Source organism: Ambystoma mexicanum, chromosome 4p (assembly GCF_040938575.1).
Source record: "Ambystoma mexicanum isolate Mex_15411 chromosome 4p, UKY_AmexF1_1, whole genome shotgun sequence".
NCBI classification, from domain to species: domain Eukaryota; kingdom Metazoa; phylum Chordata; class Amphibia; order Caudata; family Ambystomatidae; genus Ambystoma; species Ambystoma mexicanum.
The window spans coordinates 947,415,405-947,437,581 of NC_090927.1; the positions used below are offsets into that span (position 1 = coordinate 947,415,405).

A 22,177-nucleotide genomic window follows, 5' to 3' on the forward strand; every position below is an offset into this window, starting at 1 on the left:
GTGTCTGAGAACTTAACAGATTTCTTAAATCGTTTTTTTTCTTCCCGGTGCTGTATGCACTTGACGTCTGAGATGGATCTATCATTATGTCAACATTTGATTGACACTCTTGTCAGTCTGCTGTCACCAAATGTGTATGTCTGGCAGGCCCTTTCTCTGCCTAGACAAAGGACGCAATGCAATTGCCTGACATGCTGCTACATATGCAAATCCCTTCACGTGCAGGGCCGTTTTCTCAGAAGGTCTAGAACTGATAATCCACTTCCGGTTCCTGTATTCGGACAGTTCCGGTATTCTTTGAGCATGTGTCCGAGCGTAAGGGACTTCAACTGCTCCCTGTAAGTGGTGATAGTTACTGGAGCTAATCCTCCTTACATGAACGTTTTAATTGGGTATCTGGCAAAAGACATGACGCAAGACATTTGGCCAATCAGGAAAGGAATCGCGATGCCTCCAGGAAATAAAGTGGCCTGTTAAAAAAAAGAAGAAGCAAAACTAAAAGGCTCTTAGGCTGGAGGGCCTTGATTAAAAGGAGCTTAAAGAACAGTGAAAAGCCTGTGAAGGATTTGGCTGTTGGATCCAAATGAAAGCTTTGCCGCTAATGACATACCGTACCGCAGTATTTCTGCATTGTTTGATATCAGGAGCTCATTAAGAAGAACAGCGCCAGAGATGGAGATAAAGTCGGCATTCCGGAAGCATACGAACGGGCCGCGTTTGCGTGTTCCGGTTTGAAGTCACAAATGATTACCATTCATCCGAAGGTGGGTGGGATGGAGGCAGATAGAAAATCACTTTTCTGTTTAGAAAAAGAAACAGGCATCTTGGTGCTGACAGCATATCAACAACCATTAAACTATCGCAGGGTTTCCACGAGCCCCCATCTACACAGCATTGCCTTCAGCGAGGAGTGATGGGGGATTTAATGAATGGTGACAGAGGTGTACTCCGGGAACCTCATTAGAGAGAATTTCCGGCAAGTATTTTACATAACTTCTATGGGTATTTGCTTATTATTTCGGTGAAATGTCAGCAGCACTTCCTAGAGCATGTCTTCAATGATGTTCTCTTGGATCTTTCCTGAAAAGGCACTTTCATCTATCTGTCCGCACTCAAATCTAGGTTTCTGCAGCTTCATTGCAAGGGATAATCAATAGTTCCTTTCAAAGTCAAAATGATCTGTTTGTGATTAGTCAATTTAGTGCCCATGCCATTATAGTGTCCTGATCATGCACGCTTAGTATATACAATGTCCGTATATATCTTTACCATCAATGCAATTTGGTTGGGGAGCAGAGATGGGCAAGACAGTGGAGCCACTGAATTACAAGCTTTTGTGCCCCAAGGTACAAGGCGTTGACATAATCACTCTGGACTCTTCGAAAGTTAATACAGCTCTGATCTTCTAGTCTTCAATTAGCAAAGGTAGAATTGTTTCAACCATTTTGAGGTGCTAAAACCCGGTCTAAACCATTGTGTTAACTGGGGGAATCAAAGGCAGTTTAACAGTAATGGTTCTCTGAAGGTTTCTCGACTGATTGGCTGGAGGAGGAAAGTCACCAAAGCTTTTTGGCCAGGAAACACTCTCAGAGAATGGTATCTGGATGTTATACCCATGCATATGGTCACCCTACATATGGTCACCGGGAAAAGGCTGTGTTGACATTTTATAGGGTGACCATATATATGGGGTCAAGAGGAGCTGGGGTTGCGGCGGTGTTCCCCGCATGTTAAATGGGATAATGTCCCTGCAAACCACTGCCTCTTTTGGGCAACATTTTTGTCTGACAACATTTTTGCAGGGACATTATCACATGGAACCCAGAGAATGGAGTGTGGATCACAGATATCATGTAAGTAGCGGTTTCTGAATCTGCCTAGATCTGAAGGTCGTTCAGCACAGAGAACAAAGCCAACTCCGTTCCCTGAGCCTGTTTGAAACCTGCTTACCAGAAGGCCGTGCTTTTTAATGGAGCTTGGCAATAGTGACGTTACTGCCTTCTAGTGTTTTCCAGTTTTCCAAGATAGGGAAAATTGGAGATAGGGTGATTATAATTGGAATTATAATTGTTAAAACCAGTGAGTGGTCTCTAAGAACAGGATCGGGATTCAAACCTGTGTTGCGCTGTGTTGTCTTGCTTCCAAGAGACACACGTTGCCCCTGAGCTATCCTTCCTCATACTTAGATAGATCTACATCCGCTTTGGCTTCATTAAGTAACTCGGTCAATATAGCTTTCTTCAGGAAGCACACCAGAGATAAGGGGGTTTTAATTATCTGAAGCATAGTATTGGCTACTGTTTTAAAAATCGGCTTAGTTAGATTAGCTGGGCATGGATCCAAATCAGATGGAACAGCAACAATGGACTAAATATGGATGAAAACCTCAAACCAGAAAACAGGCACACATCTATAGAGGTGCACTTATGCTTGTTGGTAGCACTTTAAGTGTATTTACTTTCCAAAGGAGGACCTGGGGTTAGTAGTGGCAACCAAGCACTCGCCCCAATATTAGTCAGAAGTGTGTGTGATGGACATTCTACCGCTGATCTTATGTCTCCTTTTTATCTGGACTGCTTCTCGCGTGCAATAAGCTCAGTCCTGGAAGGAGTGGTTAGGAAGTGTTTGATGTTTCCTAGCTGTGGCTGGCCCAGACTTCAGATGTGATGTACAAGGAGAGCATGTGGCATTTACATGCAACTTCAGGAGTTTCTTTTGCCAGAGTATAATGGAATTCATCCGCACTGGTCTTTGTTGTTTTCCCATTACGCCTTGCTCACGGAGCATGAAGGGGCACATTGCCTTTCAAGTGCAGTGTCGGTGGCTACATGGAGACATGGTCAAGCACATGACTGGCTGTGTTGTGTTATGTGCACATGAGGACACGTGTGGCACTAGTTGGCATTGCATAGGACATACTTCTACACCACAACCAACAAAGCTAATGTAAATAATCACTGAGCCCAAAGGGCCTGGCAGATATCTAAGACGCTGCTCTTTTGGATGATTACTAGACTTGCCTTTTCTGGCCTTGGCTGTTGTTCTCTTTGCAGAAGTAAACACGCATCCACCCGGCACAATGTAATCTGCAGTTTTATATAAAATAACATTTTAGAGAATAAGGCATTCCTTTATCTGTTTTTTAAGTAACTCTGAGTGTTTTTCTGAGTTTTGTGTCCTTGTGTTTTTAAAACACACCTGCTTCAATAAGACACAAGCGACCTTTCAATCTCTATTATCTAAGAGATTCCTGAAATATCATTTGGTTTCCCTTCCCATCCATCTGTTAACAATGTAACTTTCTTGCCAAACCTGGAACTATTTATTTCAGAAAGGTAAGGATATGATCTCACAAACAAGTCCCTTTGCAAATTCCAATTTTGCTAAGGATGATCTTCGTTTTAAGATTCACTTGCACTATTTTCATGTTTTGGGGGGTCCTCAGATGCACATAGGTTCTTGCAATGTTTGCCTATAGATTAACTAACATATCTTGCCAAGTTTTCATTGTGAAATTACATCAAATAAACAGTTAGGCCCATCCCGTCATCAGAGACGTATGTGGATGATACATTCTCGATGAAAGTTATCTCAGCAAGGCGGCCGAGGTTTCCATTGCTGATAGTGCTTTAACTGGTGTAAGATTAAGGAGACAAAGAGGGGGCTTGAACGATCCGCAAAGCAATATTTGGTGGTGGAGGTTAAGAAGCTATTCAATTACAAAGATACCACCACACTGAGCCAGTGGGCCCTTAATATGACAAGGCAAAACCACTTCTGAACCAGCCGACACATGTTTCAAGCGCATGCCCTTTCTCAAGGCTTATGTTCCTGCATCATAAATTCATCCTAAGAAGATTCTGAAAAAAATGCGGGTAATTGCCCAAGGCTAATTCTGTTCAATGACACTGTTGTGTGAATAGTTAATACTGTGCTAGCCGCATTTTTTTCCGAATCTTCTTTCATGAAACAGGAACATAAGCCTTGAGAAAGAGCATGCGTTCAAAACAAGTATCGGCTGGTTCAGAAGTGGTTTCGCCTTGTCAAATTGCTTAATTAAATGCAATATTAAGGGCCCACTGGTGCAGTGGGGTTTTATCTTTTTAATTGAATTGTTTTGAGCTTGTGGAACTATAGGCAAAAGCTCCACATCTGACGCAACCACCCGCAGCCTAGAGCCTGCTTAAATTTACCTGCACCTAATTTGTAGTTACCAGCGCCGGGACTCTAGTTCTTTTCTGTTTCTAGTTGTTTTCTATGAGATTAAGAAGTGTTTGGCATAGCATGGCGTAAGAATTGCAAGAGGCTAAGAAACCTTTACGATATGAGTGGCCTAAGGGAGGCCAACAGACTTCTTTAGGTTTGCGTGCCCAGCATAAAAAGGAGTAAAACACATTTTAAAGGTTGTGCTAAAGGAAATATGATTAATCTGAGTAAGAAATTGACTTAAATAATCGTATTCAAATTTCAAACGAAATCAGACCAAAAATTTCATTCGAGGAAATCAATTAATTTTCCACATTAAACATTTTAAATCATTCTTTTGACAAGACTTCAATATATTAACTTATTGCAAAAAATATGTAATGGGCTGCATTATTTGCCCTTCAGAATATTTAAAAGCAAATAGTATAAATGTTTGAAAATGATGCTGTGCTTCTAAATATGAGATATAGTGACATCTGCTGGGAAGGAGCTGTATTGATACTCATCTATTTTTTCGTAGACTTCTAGCATTCCGAAAACAGGCTGAGGAGCCCCGGCAGAGCGTCAGCTCATGTGAACTTTTGGAACGCTGCCATGTCAGAGCCCTCGCTAGCCCCGGGCCCCGTCCGACTTGAAGCCCTGCTGTCAACTGATAACATCCTTCTAAGAGGGCGTCTGTGAGATCATCTAGAAGGGTCCATTATTCTAGTGGTCAGGCCTAGCCATCATTACTAATATGTAACCTCAGCTGCATGATGCAGTGCCTGGAGCAGCGGAAAAGGGTGCTAGCGCATCGCCTTGATTAGTCACGATAACACATTGATATGATATGATATGTTATATATAACAAGCTTAATACCTAGAGGTTTCAAAACGCAGAACCTGGAATCGAACCTGTGTTGCACCGTGTCGTCTTGCTTCCAAGGCAAGCACGTTGCCCCTGAGCTATCCTCCTGAGACAATTGCTAAGGTCTTGGGCAATGGTCACTTGGACTGATTTACAACATGCTTTTCCATGGGGCGTGCATTCGAAAAATACTTTTGTAAATCAGGTCCACTGTGTGCATACTGCTATTGAACCCGATGGGCCTGATTCACAACGCATTTTTGAGTGGTATGCACCCAGAGCGATATGCCTTGTGAATAAAGTTCTCTGTATTTACGGCTTGCTTGCCTCCATTGGCGGAAACAATACACCTCTCTGTGGACCATTGGTACCCTGTATTACCATGTCCTTCTTTGATTTCTAGGAAATCATGTTTTTCCGTCTACTGCAGCAAGTTTAGGGAGGCGATGCAAAGAGAGGATGGACAAAGGTGACTAGGGCAAACTGTCCAGAGAGTAAAATGGCACGGCTTCTTGAATGATGTTCAATTAAGTAGGGTGAATAGATTAGTTAGTGCGCTCTTCCCCTTCTGATTTATAATTCCTTAGTTTCTGATTATTTCAACTGTGTGGAGGCCAGTAGCTGCATGGCTACCTAGAGACTGGCATCCACCGACCAGTCACTGGGTCAGTAAATGCGCACCTTTCTGATACCAACATAAGCATAATGCACAACTACGTTGGGGGGAAGAAACTGCGTGTGGCATTATGGGTAGGAAAACATGGCTCTTTGCATCGTCGAAGGCTCATTGTGTTATCCTGTGCACAAGCCCGAAGTCAGATTGCATGAGCATAGCGGGTTGCTGTAAACAAAAAATGAGCATCCGAGTCTGCCATGCGCAAATGACTATGTAATCTGGGGATAATTGCATCCATTTCAGCATGAAGCGGTTCAAATTGCCACCTGTCCACCTGCTTAAGGCAAGCGTGGTACAATAATGCTCAGACAAATTGTGGCTTGTCTCCAGGAGGATGGGCATAGTTTACTTGCGGTTGCGTCTGCTGCGAAGCATGATCTGTTGAACTGGGAGAAAATTGGCGGCTTCATGATATGTTTCTTCACCGCGGCAAAGCAAAAAATGATTGGTAGAACAATTCTTATAAAGAAACTTCAGGATTCATCTGAAGATGGACTATATATTAGAATGTATGAGCGCGTGCAATGTCAACATCCCAGCGTATCAACATCTGTGTAGCAAATGTTGTGAGGAAATAATGCTTGCGCCTATACAACCAAGCGTGACAAAAAATATAGACAAGCAATATATGAAATGTATTTATTTATTTATTTATGCTCTCCTGTGTAAAGGGATACAGCCTGAGAGTTCTGGCAGCGCAGGTCACTTTGCGGGTTGGGTCATGTCTGTTGTGCATATACTTGATCCCCTGCTTTAATGGCACAGACAAAATGGTGGAGGTGAACAGCGCGGCCATGGAATTTGCAGTAGGTGGGCATCCCTGGCACAGTCATTTCCACCCATCCCTTTTGGTTTTCGTCGTGACTCTTCCGAAGTGGGGGGGGGGGGTTAATCCCAGATTCAGAGTCTCGGGATTGCTTTGCTTGGGGCTCCTGTGGCACCTCTTTGGTGTGGCCAAAAAGACCCAAAGTGGTTGCGTGCGTTCCTGTGCAGAGTTAATGCTGTCTACAAGATTCGGCTGGACCTTGGGACCTGGGTCTAGGACCGCTTTGCATCTGGTTGGTCCCCTTATGTATTTCAGTAGTGATAACCCAGGCACTGGGTGTTGCCCAGCGGAATTCTTCCTAGTTCCTGGCACTGATTTCCAAACACCAGAACTTTGCATGCACAGTCTGAACGCTTTAACATGAGTGACTCCCTCGCCTACTTGAGAGTTAGTGATGGGCAAATATGTAGGTGGCTTCTGCAATAATGGTCCAGATGGAAGGTCAAATGCATGTTTAAGACGATGCCCAATGATTGTCAGGGGCGGTATGCGTGAACCTTCCCCTGCGATTGGTTGTTTAACAGCAAAAAGTGGAGTGCCCAGATGCTTTTGATTTGGGGGGGCCAAGTGGGGCACTGATTTATGCAGGGGTGGCATGAAGTACGAGTGCACACACAGATAGTCATCATAGTTTAGGATAATGGGATGGCACCTAGGGTGGCCAATCAGATTCAAGGGGTAGCACGTGCCATCCCAAGCCACTCCCTGGACATGCCTCTGATAGCCAAAGGGACTTGATTACACCAAAACATGTGTATTTATTGAAATCTGCTTATTAGTAGGTTTTGTAGGGCACTAATATATCACTTTTGGCCACGTCAAGTGGCCGAATCTATTGAATGTTGTTCACCAGGTTGGTGTGGGTTAGTCTAAACCCCTCTCGCGTATAGAAGATTGTTTTTAACTGCATGTACAGTGGAGAGCATATTCAGAAATGTGAGCCCAATTAATTCGGTGTGCCAGTGTTTTACAAGAGAAGTGATGTTCTTGTCCATTGTTCCAAGCGGACACACGCAGCCAGGCAGCACCCTGCTTGTGTTGCAGGACATGGCGGCTTTGTCCTGACGTCACAGTGACAGTCAGGCCGGCACTATCTAATCTGAAGCTGTCCTGCTAGGCAGCCTCTCCTGCCATTTTTCTGAAAGAGGAGCTGGGGCGAAAATGGCTCTAATTAACTACCGCATTAGGTTAAGCAACAGGCATCGGGATTCTGCCACTCGCCTGCTACAATGTGCCTTGGGAATGCAAGGCAAGGCGTCCGGGTCACGTGCTGAAGCGTACCGTCACTGTGGCGTCAATAAAGGACTTTCAGCTTCGCACTAGTGGCAAGCCTGCTTAGTCTGGATAGAAACACCTGCCATTGGCTTACAATCACACATATGAGAGAGCTGCCCGCACATAGAGATGGTAGGGTGACCAGACGTCCCAGTTTTTGGTGCTCTGTCCCCCTTTCTCAAGATTATGTTTCCATTGGAAACTGCAGTGGTCCCAATTTTTGGTAGTCTGTCTTTATAGCTAATAGCCATGAATACACAATCTCGCACAGAGGAAATGCTGCATTGTACAACCAACTTAAGCTAGAGTTACTTTGTGATAAATGAATTATAATATGTGTTTATTTGAACAGTAACACTTAAAGCCCCTCTCCTCCAACCTCTACTGAAATGTAGAGCCTTGACAGCCACTTTCAAGAGTTAGTCCTACTTTTATGTTAGTTGCCCTGTCCCGGCAGTTTTACTTTTTAAATGTGGTCACCCTAAGAGATGGGCAGTTTGCAAAATTGCTACAGATCTGCAAATGCAAACACTATGCACAAGGTGCACTGTCCCAATTTAAAGGGATATGTCCTGCATCTTGCACACAGCCTGCTTGGGTTCAAGTCCCGGCTTTGATCCTGTGCAGCAGCAAAAGCTGCCCAAAGGCTTCGCAGCTCAGCCCCCTCACCTGTTCTTGTGATAAGTGACAGTACATCGAAGAGAGCACAGAGGCTCCCCCTGAGGTCTCCTTTGGTGTTCACAGAGCATTACAATATAGGCAATTTGAGATTGATGGGCCAGGCGCCAAGTACCGGCGGAAGGACTATTGCCCCTTGAGGGGTGCGAGCGATGGGTGGTAATACATGGGTGTGGAGCATAACCCCGCACGCTGCACGCAATGACGAGCCAAGCGGAGGACCTCGTATTGTGTTGCATTTTCTTTCACTCTAGAAACAGGTTTAGAACCCACATTGGCTGTGTTTAGGCTTGCATACTTAATTGCAAGGATGCCATTGTAATCTTCCCTTCCGTGTGCAGAAAATGGAAGCTATAATCATTTTCTTTTTGTTTGATAATTTTCGATAGCGACCTATCTGTTGTCAGGTTCGTTTTTCATACCATTTCTATACTTTTTAAGGCACTGTCATACACCAATTCAATATTTAAGCTTTGGAACCCCAATCGTGAATAGATAATTGTATGAACTAAAGCTGGGAAGATATTAGGTTAAGTGTTCACCATTTAACCAAAGTGTGTGATACACAGCACATATTTGATCTCACTGGGCCTGATTCACAAGGCATTTTTCAATGGATAAATCCATTTTGAAAACACTTAGAGAATCGTGTCTTATTGGTCAAAATTGGATGACGCCCGAAGGGCTTCAGTTTGCAGCTTTTTTATCAGTGAAAAAAGTCCAAGTTCCTGGAGTGCTAGCTTATACGATTGCTAGAGTAGGGTCCGCTCATGCGTTGTACATCACTGTTATTTGGTTCTTGGCTCACACATGGACAGTTCTTTAATGTCATTACCAGTGCTCGTCTAGAGTATCATGCACTGACGACACACCCTCGCAATGTTATTTTCTGTGATGTCATTTCTGATGATGTCAATACATATGCAAGTTAGGGGGTCTGTAGGCTTTTGCTGCACAAGGCCTTGGAAATTCCAGGCCAAGCGCTGGACGGAAATCTAACAGGTCAGTTCCCTGTACGGATAACAGTCCTAGAGGCGTCCTATTGATTTTTGTTTGCGACAAAATGTTTTTGACACTAATGTTACCATAAAAGTGGATATTGGAGGAAAGAGGGTGCAAATGAGGCAGTACGGAACTGCGCATGCCTCCGCGTCTAAAATGTCCTGCAAAACCATTCTGTAAAGTTGCCCATCAGAGAACAATGAGTTAAAATTGAAAAATCTAGATGTTTTAAAAGAAAGGATTACAATAAAGTATTTTACCATTAATACAATGCTAATTTCATGGGAAGCTCTACAGTTTCAGGTTGTTCTTTGTCACATAGTTAATCCCTACTTGGCCAAACAGTAAAACGACATGGGCCCCACACTCTCCAATGATTCGAAAGAAACACTCTACAATTATTTCCTTAAACCTGCTGGACCTTCGCTCATCTGAGTTCTAGAGCCGGATTAAAGACATTTCACTTCTGGCCTGATTTTGAGGTCAGTCTGTATGACATAATATGCAAATGTTTTGCATGTGTACATTTCCTGCCATTCAAGTTGTTGGGGCCAATCAGCAGATTTTTGGGAAAACCATTAGCTTTTTTCCTCTGTGCCTGAGAAATGTTGATGTTGGGAGCAAATTTGAAATGCAATGATGTATGAACCAAAAATGATGCCCAGCGCCTCCAAATGCAGTCTGTTTTAAAAGAGATCTTTGCCTGGAGGAATGTTCTTTCCATCGTTAAGTGTACACTCATGCTGGAAAAGCATTTCTGGTAACTTCATGTATTCCCCACACACCTGCTGCTGGCTCACAATGTGCTTACAGTGGCCTCATTATGAGTTCAGCAGTACAGTACATGTTTGGTGGTAATTCCATTACTGCCACTTTTTGGGTGGTAATGGAATTACTGGAAATTTGACTGCACCACCGAATTCCTAGATTGGAGGTCCAATGAAAGATTTACCTTCAGCAATCAGTTTGGTAATCAGTACTCAGGTACTTGATGACCAAGAATTGTTGGATTTCCTGTGTCAGAATAACCGCTCACAAAAAATGCCACAAATGGCCCGATGCATGGAATTATCTGTGCAAAAAAATCAGGACTTTGCGTGCCAAACTGCGTGCGAAATCCCATTTATTGATTCATGGAACCGGCCGCTCTGCACTTTTACGTACTTTGTGGAGGCTTCGCACAGGCTCGGCACGTCATTGCGAGAAGCCGAGCCCCTTGCGTGAGACACCAGGCAAAGCATGGCCGTGACTTGCGCAGAGGTCAGGGTAGGGGGCAGAATACGGAAAATGAGGAAGAACAAGGCAAAAAGTGGGCGTTTACGAGGGACGGCCTGCAGGCAGTCCATCGCACGCCCACAATTGCGTGGAATGATATGTATTCATGGATCCAAGCGTGCAACCTCTCGGCGGGGAAATGGCCATGCAAATCCCTCATACTATGTTCCCCCCAAAGGCAGGCGTACAAACACTTGCGCATAGGATTCAATGCGCAGGAGTAAGATTGGGTGTTGGATTTAGCGGTGCGTGTACGCAGCCGCGGTTCTGATCTGACTTAGGAGTGCACATACGCAGTTTAGCGGGTGCAGGAAGGGTTTACGAGGGTTCAAATGCAGATTTTCTGAGTTTTACCGGAGTTACAATAAATCTTACACTTGATGATGTGGTGCCGGTAACAGTTACGGGGGACCCCACGCAGGCTCCCAGAGATGCAGGCCTGCTTTCTGGGGACTCCACTCACTGTTTGAAGGGTGCGTGTATTCATGCCCAGGAGAGCACGCAAAGGTAGCTGTTCTGGCTGTTTTTGCTTTGTATTGGGGGTGTGTCGGGGGCGTTACGGCCGTGACTTGCATATACAGTTACTTTGCACAGACAATTCCATCAATACACGGAACGTGCATTTTTTATTCTGTGCGCAAGATCATGCAAGTGTTGTTGTTGGTGCGCATCCTTTGCAGGATAAATGCACACTTTTCCATGAATTAGGCCCAAAATCTCTATGTACCTAAACATGAGCATTAACACTCCCTTAATGTCAACTGCAATCCTTCAGTAAATCTGCAGGTCTGAGCAGTGGTAAAAGTAAATGACTTTGGCGATAATTCCAATGATGTTTTTGAAAACTCATACTCATTTCTAGTAAATGTACTCCCCCGTTAGCACTGCCAAAAGGATGCTGCAAACTGAAATGAAAATGAATTTCCTGGAGAATTTGATGGGAACCAACAAACGTATATATTCATGTGCAAAACATGAGCTGTTATACATCCAATTGTCAGAATTAAAATTGCCCAGAAATACCCAGAACACATAATACCAATGCTAAATCATTTTACAAAAACATTGCTATTCAACTAGACACATGTCAAAATGTGACCTTGGTGATGCACATTGTGAATTGTGTGCTAATTTGCAGTCCTGTGTTCCTGTGCTCCACTCATGAGACAATGCACAGTGCCATGTTTTAGCAAATTGTCTGGTCAATTACAGGACAGCTGAAATATACATTAAAAAGTGGCAGAACAAATAAGGTATATCACCAATCAAAATTGTGAACTTGCCCTCTGCAATTTACCACCACTACAACAAAAATACAAGATGACATTTAGCTCAACAACCTAAGTTCAGCCCACATGCTGCGTGCTGTGTGATTCACCCCAATGTATGATGAGAAAGTATTATTAAACATGATCATTGAGGATGGTGTGTGCATGTGTGTGCCTTGATGCTTGTCTTTAATCAAAGGTAGGTGTGGCACACAAACAGCTGAAATTGCCATGCCCACCCAAAAAATGATTAATACACATGCATAGTTGATTTCCATAATGCTACAAATTGCTCAGGCATATATAAAGAACACAATGGGCCTCATTACGACCCAGGCGGTAAGTTACCGCCTGGGTCGTACCTTTACCACCATGGCGTGAACTACGTTTACGCCATGGTGGATGGTGGACTTACCGCCCCATTCCGAGGTGAGTGGGGCGGTAAGTCCCCATTAACCCATTTACCCTTCCCCATTCCCATTTTTGCCCCATAGGGCATAATGGGAGTGGGGAAGGCGTTAATTTACCAATGTAAATTACGGTGGCGTAATTAACAACAAGGTCCCTTAGCGCCATGGATTTTAACACCTGCTAAAAGCAGGTGTTAAGACCTCCATGGCGCTAAGGGACCTCGGAATCAGGCGGTAAGGGTCGGCGCTGTTTACGCCGCCGTAAACCCCTTACCGCCTGGGTCCTAATGAGGCCCAATGTGTAATGGTGTGCCTAACAACTAAAAAGTAACACCATTTAGGTCAATGGACAAAATAATAATAATAATAATAATAATAATAATAATAATAATAATAATAATAATAATAATAATACAAATAAAAATAATAATAATGTCTTGTGGTTTGTATGTGGTAAGTGGTGGCTCTGTGTCTCTCATTTAAAATGATAAGTATGATAATTGTGTGCATGTAGCATTCAGAATTTTCAATTTAGCACAACCCATTACCAAAACGAATGCACAGGATTACAGCTAGGGAGAGATGGCATATGAGGAGGGACACAATGTGTGAAGGAGTTGTCTGTTTATTTACCCACCCATTGACTGCCCATGGCCTTGATAATCCCTGTGAACATTCCCACCTACTTCCTTGCCCTCCTCCTCCAAAACACACCCTGCGGGGTTCTCTTTGAGCTAACTTTAGCAAGCCTTAAAATCAAACTTTTCACTCAAAGTGCCTGCCAGGGTTTTTTCAAGGCAGTCTCCTGGGATTTAATGATTAATCGGCGCTGTGAATGTGCTACTGGTGTAATAACAATGTCGTTACCAAGTCTGCCTTTGGCCACTTGATTTGTAAGCACTCTGTGTGTCCTTCACTGAAGTCCTGTTGAAACAAGCATTAGCAAAGCCAACACTTTGCTCTTCTGTATAGGTATTAGGTAGGCATTTGCTAGTCACGGTTATTATATGCCCATGTACGGGTACCATTTTTCGACCAGCTACTAGTAATGGCCAGGTAGTACCATTATGGCAATGCCTGGGAAATACCGTTCACAAATCTACACAAAAGCCAAGACGGTTGGCATTGCCAATGCTTGTTTCAATAGTCAATGAGACTAAGTCATGCTATTTTGCAATTTAGTTAACACTGATAAACTGGTAAAATAGCTCAGAGGGTAAACCACGTGTTGCTGAAATATGTGTACAATGTGCAGGTTTGTGGCTGCCAAGCACACCCATGATCTTCCAGCATTTTTGAAATTGAGTATTTGTTGTCATGGAGAAAGGTAACAGCTACAAGCAGCTGTACACAAAATACTTACTGTAAATGTACTGTGAAAATGTAGTGTATTACAATTATTATGAGTGACATGTAATCACGCAATATCTAAAGTAGCAATTTTCTAAGAAAGAAATTACTAAAGTTATATTTACTGTTCATTTACTGTGTATTAAGAGTCACTGTAGTTAGTGAAAGTAAAGAGTTCTAGGCGATTACATCGAAAATAATTTAGCAAATATCATTTAGTCGATTTGTTTTTTTCTTTAATTCAATTTGGCTGCAAACTTATGCGGGAGTAGAACCCCACAGCTCGCCCGACTTCCCCTATCTTAATTAACATGATTACCTACCCCCCACATATATTCATATTCGACAAATGCTTTCACGATGCAACCTCCCTAGCCCAAATAAAGACACACGCTTCAGCTGTTGCATAAAATGTCGTAGAATTCTCTCACCAGTGCAAAGCCAAGCCTTTCTCTACTGAGAACGTGTCTCTGTGACAAATACAGGAGTGCATGCCTGAATGCTGTTTTGCATAATGCAGATCCTTCATGCTTTTACGCACCAGCAGTCTGCAGCATATCTCTGATACTTTATTTCAGGCTTCACTGAATGTGCTCTAAATCATTGTAACATATATCCCATATTTCAGCGCCAAAGCGGGGACGTGCGTTCTCGTTTTCCCAATACATCAGCTCAGTCCGTTGTGCCGCAGATGCAGAAATTGTTCATGCACTTCTGGTTTTCCAATGTGCAATCTGTGTGTAGCAAAAGAACACATCTAGCCCACCTGCTGCTTATTGCAAGAGCTGTGGGGTCCTTTAGTCTGAGATCAACATTTCTGTCTATGGGATTTAGGCACCGGTGAGCGAAGAATTGAGCCGTCCAATGCCGGACACCTATTTTCACGCATATGTAATTTACAGCTAGGCCTGTCAGAGACGACACTTTGCAAAAAGGCACAAACATCAGCGCCATTTCAAATGAGGGGCACGAGGAATGTGGACTTGTATGCAGCAGGTTCCCTGTCAGCCAGTCCCCTTTGGGAAGGTAACAGACTGCTTTACCAGGATCTTAGGAGGCGAATGTCAGCATCATGCCTCAAGGGGGTCAATCGATGCACAACAAAGTTAGTAACATGATGGTCGTCTGAACTACTCCTGGACATAATCAATTGTAAGTCTGAGTTACTCTTATTTTGTGATTCTAGGCGTCCTCCCTATTCAAAGCCAAGCGTACGTCAGACTTACTCCTAGTAACATCTTTGTGGAAGTGCTTTATAGATTGACTGCACATGCGTCAAATGATGAGCAGTGATTGAAGTGAGTGTGAACGGTTGGGAGCGGTGTTCCACTGCTTTTTTTTTCTGTTTACCATTCCTCTACTTTTTTCCATCTATTTCCCTATGCACGTGTAAAGTTGTGATGGGCGCCCTAGTTGCTAGTCACTCGGACTATTGCATCGCCCTGGCCATTGCCCCGGCAACAGCTTGTCACATTCGGCACTGTGCTTCCATCTACCCTCTTTGCTGCCAAGACCACACTTCCAGTACTTTTTCCTTTACATTTCTACCAGTGGTGATGAGCTAGGAGATTGGGCAAAGTAGGCGGCCATCATACACATGAATGTTCTGCTGTGGATAGATGGCGTATGCCTGAGTTTTGTCACGTAAATAAAAAAGGGCATTCTAATCCAGGGATGCAGCTGAAAGTTAGGCCAGCATGAAAAATGCAAGGGGCAGTTGCAGTGATGAAATAAATCGAGGTATAATGAACCATATTTAAAACATGCATTGGCAACACCAACAATTTGGGGCTTGCAAAGTCGTGGGACTGGCCCTTGCCAGGCACTGCTGTAGTGGCTTTAACTGTCCATTGATGGTGGCGGATGCAAAATGGTGTGAATAACTTGGTATCCAAAGGCAGGAGCTGGCAAAGCTTGAATACTTATACACAAGCCAAGACCTTTGGCTTTGCCAATGCTTGTTCTGAACAGGACTTAAGTGAAGGGCACACATAGTGCTTATAAATCGAGTGGCTGAAGGCAGATCTGGTGAAGAAATATTTATTGCACCAGAAGCGTGTGTACCGCTCCAATTAAGTCATTAACTCTCAGAAGACTGCTTTGAAAAAACACTGGCATGCGCTAATGGTGGGACTTGATCACAGCGAGCTCAAAGGGTTCTCATAGGGAGGTGTTTTGGGCAGGGGGGAGCATGGAGTGGGTGGGAATGGCCATAGGGATTAGCATGGCCATGGGCAGTCAGATGGGCAAATAACCAAACAACACCTACAAGCTTTGTGTCACTCCTCACATGTCATTTCTTCCTATCTATATACTAATTAAATCGTTTTGGCGTGTAGGTGGCACGGCACAGACCCCACTTAATAGCCCAAACTAAAAAAGGATTTATGCAATGATTTGGTCAAGATGCATCTTGCTATTCAAAGTGAATTCAAAAAAGTCACACTTCCATGTGGACTTCCTTCATTGATTTCCATCAATTGTACTGTTGTAAGACAAGTGCATTGAGAATTGGACACCATGTAACTAGGCAATAATTGTATTTTACATTAACATAAGATTCCTTGTGGTAAATTCAGTGAGTACAGTGAGCGTTATGTTGTGTACGAAACATGACAAGACTAATCATACAGCAAATAAGAGAGAGACTCTAGGTGCACAGGGCCTGATTCACACATGTTACCTGTAAATACATCTAGAGTCCCCTTGGATTGCTTAGTCCAGTAGTAAGTCAGGCGTAAATCAAAGCTACTCAGTGTAACTTTTTTTGTAACTCTGACAGCCCTCTCCAGGTGTAAGTGCAGGGTAGGTCAGACTTGGTTATGGTAGCGGCTTTAGGTGCTTGCCTGGCCCTACACTGCACTGGATGCAGCACTGCACCGAGACAAGGCATGGGTGGACTCCTTTCTGTGTGATATCCACCTTTGTGCAATGGCCAGCCATACATACACTGACTATCTCCTTGCAGATACAAGACCGAGCCCCCAAACGCCTGCAAGGGCTATTGCACCGCCAGACCTCAGGGCTGCCAGCTGCTGCTCTATTTGCATGTGTATTTGTGGCGTTGCCAGGCTGTTTGTCTTGACTATAGAGGGGGACACAGAAGGCATACAGTCTCTTTACACCCAGAGATTCTTTGGCACACTCCTGCCTGAACACACGCCGAAGGTATCCCCATCACATGAAGCACATTGTGTCCTCATCAAAGGAGTTTTGAAGAGAAGTGTGCCCAAACAAGTGTGTATATTTGTGTGTGCATCCTTAATCTTTTCTGGACATTGTACCTGGAGAGTTTACTCTTAAGGCCTAAAGATTTAATGAACGGCCCAAAATACCAAAATTATAATGAGCCTTTTTTACAGAGTTTTTTCCAATGGGATTGCTTCATTAAATAGCGCTTCTGTGAGTCAGACCCAATGTGTTCTCTTTACTGACGCTTGATTCATAGAAAAATAATGTTCTTTCTTTTTACGGCATTAACAGGTTTAGAAATATTAGCAATGTGCATACAATAACAAGAAATACATTTAGCAAACATATCAGCCGTTAAGCAAGGACAATTCAAATCCTAATGCCATTGAATGACAGTAAATCCAATCAAAATGGAAGGTTTGCCAGAGGGCAGTGCCAGAGCAGAGTCAAGTGCAACTAATGGATTCATTCACAAAAGTATTTTATAATGGCATAACCCCATTGGAAAACGTTCTGTGCATGAGACCCTCGGGTCTGATTCATGGAAAAGTGCTCATTTGTCCCGCAAAGGCATGCCACTGAGTACAACACTGTGCGAGCCTGCGCGCAGAATAAAAAATACTCGCTCCACGTATTCATGTACTTTTCTGGGTAAAGTGACCATATACGAAAGTCGCAGCCGGAACACCCCTGACATGCCACCGTGCAAAGCAAGAACAGCCAGAACAGCGACCTTTGCGTGCTCCCCCAGGCTTGAATACACAAACCCTTAAAACAGTGCGTGGGGTCCCCTGCAAGCAGGCCTGCATCTCAGGGACCCTGCGCGGGGTCCCCCGTAACCGTTCCCGGCACCTCGACAACATGCATATGTTTTATCATAACTATGGTAAAACTCAGAAAATCTGCGTGCAAACCCCCGTAAACCGTTCCTGCACCCTGCTACACTGCATATGCACACCTCTAAGTTAGATCGGAACCCTGGCTGCGTACACGCACCCCTAAATCTGACACCCAATCTTACCTCTGTCCAGTGAATCCTATGTGCAAGTGTCTCTACACCTGCCTTCAGGTAGCGGATAGTATGTTGGCTTTGTGTGGCCATTTCCCTGCTGAGAGGTTGCACGGTCAGATCCATGAATAAGTATTGTTACGCGCAATAGTGGGCTTGCGATGGACTGCCTGCAGGCTGTCCCTTGTATTGCCCACATTTTCACTTGTTCTTCCTCATTTTCCATGCTCTGTCCCCTACACTGCCCTCTGCGCAAGCCACTGCCACGCTCTGGTGGTGTCTCACGCAAGGCACTTGCCCTCTCGCAGTGATGTGCCGAGCCTGCGAATCGACAAGTGGGATTTTGCGCGTGGTTTGGCACGCAAAGTCCGTATTTTCCACGCAGATATTTCCATGAATCGGGCCCTATGTGTGAACGTGTGTTTTAATGAGACCAACATTTACTGCAGGACCTCCTCTATAGTTCCCTTGTTTTATATTTGGTGCGTTTGTGTGTGTAATGCATACAAGCGTGTGTGTGAGTGTGTGTGTCTGCATGCATATGTATGTACATTCGACCATGGTGCCTGCCAGTATTTCATTTCCAGTTGTACAGTCCCACAAAATCAATGTTCCAGAAGTGTTTTAGAATGGCATGCAACATGCACAATGCACACAGGTAAACAAATGGTTAATTCCAAACATGGGATGCGCAGAAACAATTAAATCACCCAGGCATCAGAACTTGCGCTTTTTGCATTTTAGGAATATCAACAAAGAAATTGTTTCAGCTGGATATCCCGCTAACAGCTGTGCCACCCCGCCTGTAAATAAATGTCACCGTTTCTCACCCAATGCAGTGGCCAGGGTAACATCCTGTGGCAGTTCAGATACACAACTTGACACTTCGTAAAGGACAATCCGTAACAAAACTCTACAACCATCACCGAGCTGTCCCCCCACCCCCACCCCTCTTCAAGCCCTACAGTTCAATTTGTGTTAAAAACAGATTTATTTTCGGCTTAAATGAAGACCACTTAACATTTGGAAAAACAGTCGCTTGATTTAAGGCCAGCATTCCCCTGAAGGAAACCTTTCCGCTGCTTTCCCGTCTCTGCTCTCACGGTGCAGCTTACCTGTTCATCACCCTGCTCTGTAACCGGGCCCCAGGAACCTCAGACCCCTAAACCTAGGCATGGTGCTGGGTGGTCTGTTCAACTAGGCTTCAGTAGGAACACAAACAGGTTTTCAGGCGAAGTAGCGAAAAACTTACCGAGTTGTCTTAAGTGATTGCCAATTAAGTATTCAGGTGCATATTCTGAACCAACTTAGATGACAGTTGCAGCCCTTTTTCGTGTTGTAATTTTCAAAATGCCAGTAACACCCTTGAGCCCAGATGCTGGGCCCCTTTTTCACCATTGCTTCAAATACTACTGTGAATGAATGTGGAAACGGTGTGCACTGCGCATGCTCAGCCCAGGCTTCAAATACTACTGTGAATACATGTGGGAACGTCTGCTCTACGCATGCGCAGCCCACGCTTCAAATACTACTGTGAATGAATGTGTGAACGGTTTGCTCTGCAAATGCGCCGCTCGCGCCTCACCCGCTATGCGTTCATGGAACTCGAATACAGCGCCACCGTTTCCAATGTTTACAGTTTCAAGTAGGTATGACACTTTTATTTTTATGAAGCAACATAAGTCTATTACTACCAAACTTAATTAGCAGCTCTATTATTAAGAACGCGGCGACCATTGCTTTGCTAGCGTAAGTGGTCCATATGTATAGAGGGGTTCGATTCCTAATGCACAGCTGCAGTTATGAGTGAAATGCAACATCACATGTAGAAGGACTGAGGAATATGAAGTATGCATGACATGGAATGTAAAGCGACACGTCAGGGAATGAGTTGGAAATAGAATGAATGTGTTTCTGCTTGGAAGATATGATGTGAATGAAAATGCACAAATGTCCCCCAAATTAGAGTGACTTCATTAAAGTTAGTGTGGACAAGCATCCTTCACTGTTCAAATTCCTGAGAACCGTCAAGACCCAGGGCCGACTGAAGATGTGCGGGGGGTGTTAAAGTGGGGAGGGTTCATTTGGAGGGGGCCTTCTCCTGAAAAAACCTGCCTCCCTAGGTCAAGTCTTTCAGAATTTAAAGGGTGGCAGCGCAAAGTGCAGCAGGGGAAAGGGCAGCAGGGGAAAGGGCAGCAGGGGAAAGGTCAGCCAGGGAAAGGGCAGCAGGGGAAAGGGCAGCAGGGGAAAGTGCAGCAGGGGAAAGGGCAGCAGGGGAAAGGGCAGCAGGGGAAAGGGCAGCAGGGGAAAGTGCAGCAGGGGAAAGGTCAGCAGGGAAAGGGTAGCCAGGGAAAGGGCAGCAGGGGAAAGGGCAGCAGGGGAAAGGGCAGCAGGGGAAAGTGCAGCAGGGGAAAGGTCAGCAGGGTAAAGGGTAGCCAGGGAAAGGGCAGCAGGGGAAAGGGCAGGCACATTTCGGTGCTAGTTTCTGCTACTAGTGCACTTACATGATCACAGAATCCATATGGCTCAAGGAATGGAAAAGATTCTTGGAAAAGTATCTGGTTTGTTACTCGTATTTTTCAAAACAGTTAACATCTTCCTTGCTGGATTACAGGTTTTCTAGATTAACATAACAGACACAGTGAGGCTTCCTTAGTGGATATGTGTCCACCCGGCGCCCCATCGTGTGCCTTCATTCTGGGGAGAAACTCTAGCTATAGCAGCACATGGGGCATGTGGCATGTGGCATGCATCTCCTAAGGGGAATAAGTATTCCCCATGTGCAACAGAACAAAGAAAGGCAAGCACAGGAAAGTTGAAACTCTAAAGGACTGCCTAAGGAAAACTATTTTCGCTTGTTCTGTCTGACCCACAATGGGCTCCCTAAGGTGTGGGGGCCCATTTCAGTTGACAAGGTACACATGTCCTGACACCAACGGGCCCCATTGGCTGCCAATAGACATGTACCACAAGGCCTAATTCGCAGAGCGGTGTAAAATGTATTTTGGAAGAGCAAAGGGACTTTGCTCTGCAAAAATACTCTTTGCACCGTTCTCTGAATTAGGCCCAGTGGAACGTGTTTATTGGCAGTGCAAAGTCTCTTTGCTCTGCTCTAAACGTTCCGTGAATTATTCCCTTAGAAGCCTGCTTAGCTAAGATGTCTGAGGTGCTGACCCTTCATGGAGCTGAGTGTTGCTTCCTTCAAGAATACAGGCATGACGGGAAAAAGAAAACAGGCACAGCAGGTGCTCTTGCTAGGAACAATCTTCCTCAGGAACTAAGATCCCAGGAGATTGACCCTCGCATTAGGAAAAAACTCAAATCCTCTGTCTGTATAAAACATTCCATCCTTGTCTTTTGATATGGCCTGCCTCTCTTACTAGCCATGCTGTCCCCTCCCTCCATCTTTATCCGCCTGCCCTCTGTCGCCTCTACTTAGGTTAGCACTTGTCAATTGCACTGAACGGGCCTGCTTCACAAAGGGTTTCTCCATGGGATTTTCTGATTGAAAAACGCTTAATGAATCAGCTCCACTGTCCTGTTGACTGCACTACTGGTCTGTCTCTTGCACATACCACATCTGAATCGCCCCCAAAACTTCCAGTGAACAGTTGCCAACCTCCCATTTCCTCTTACTCACGGGACCACAACAAAGTGACATTGTTCCTGTTGGCACCTTATAAATCACTAACAAATTAATAAATAAAGAGGGATACTTCCCAATTAAATGCAAATTGCATGCAGGGGACCACCAATGTTAGCACTTCCCTGCTGATGGGCACCCTGTTCGCAATTTTAAACATTTACAAAGCAGAGTGTAATTGTGAAGAGGGAAAGAGGTGAAATTGCTTTTACTCCTCTTGTTTACTTTCCGCCGCCTGCCAATTATGCTTTGCAGGTGGACTTTACTTATGGATTCCTTCGCTCATTAGCAGGTGCAAATGCAAAGCAGATTCCATAGGAATGCATTGATTTTACACCTGCATGAAAGTTTTATGCAGGCATTAAACCTGGTGCTCTCCCAAGACGCAGGAGGAACGCAATGGAGAAATGCAAATCCCACTTTTACCAAAATGAGACTGAGCACAAAAAGGAAGTGTACAAGTAATATGCCTTGCTTTTATGTTTTCCTTTTGTACTGCACTCATGCAAAATGGCCGTCA

The 22,177-nt window shown here is 44.4% G+C and overlaps 1 protein-coding gene across 1 annotated transcript in view; it reads right to left on the reverse strand.

The window, feature by feature from the left end:
* The window catches only part of GRIK2 (glutamate ionotropic receptor kainate type subunit 2), a 2,093,351-nt gene that overhangs the window by 662,631 nt on the left and 1,408,543 nt on the right, over positions 1-22,177 (reverse strand). The gene's annotated exons all lie outside the window — the stretch shown is intronic.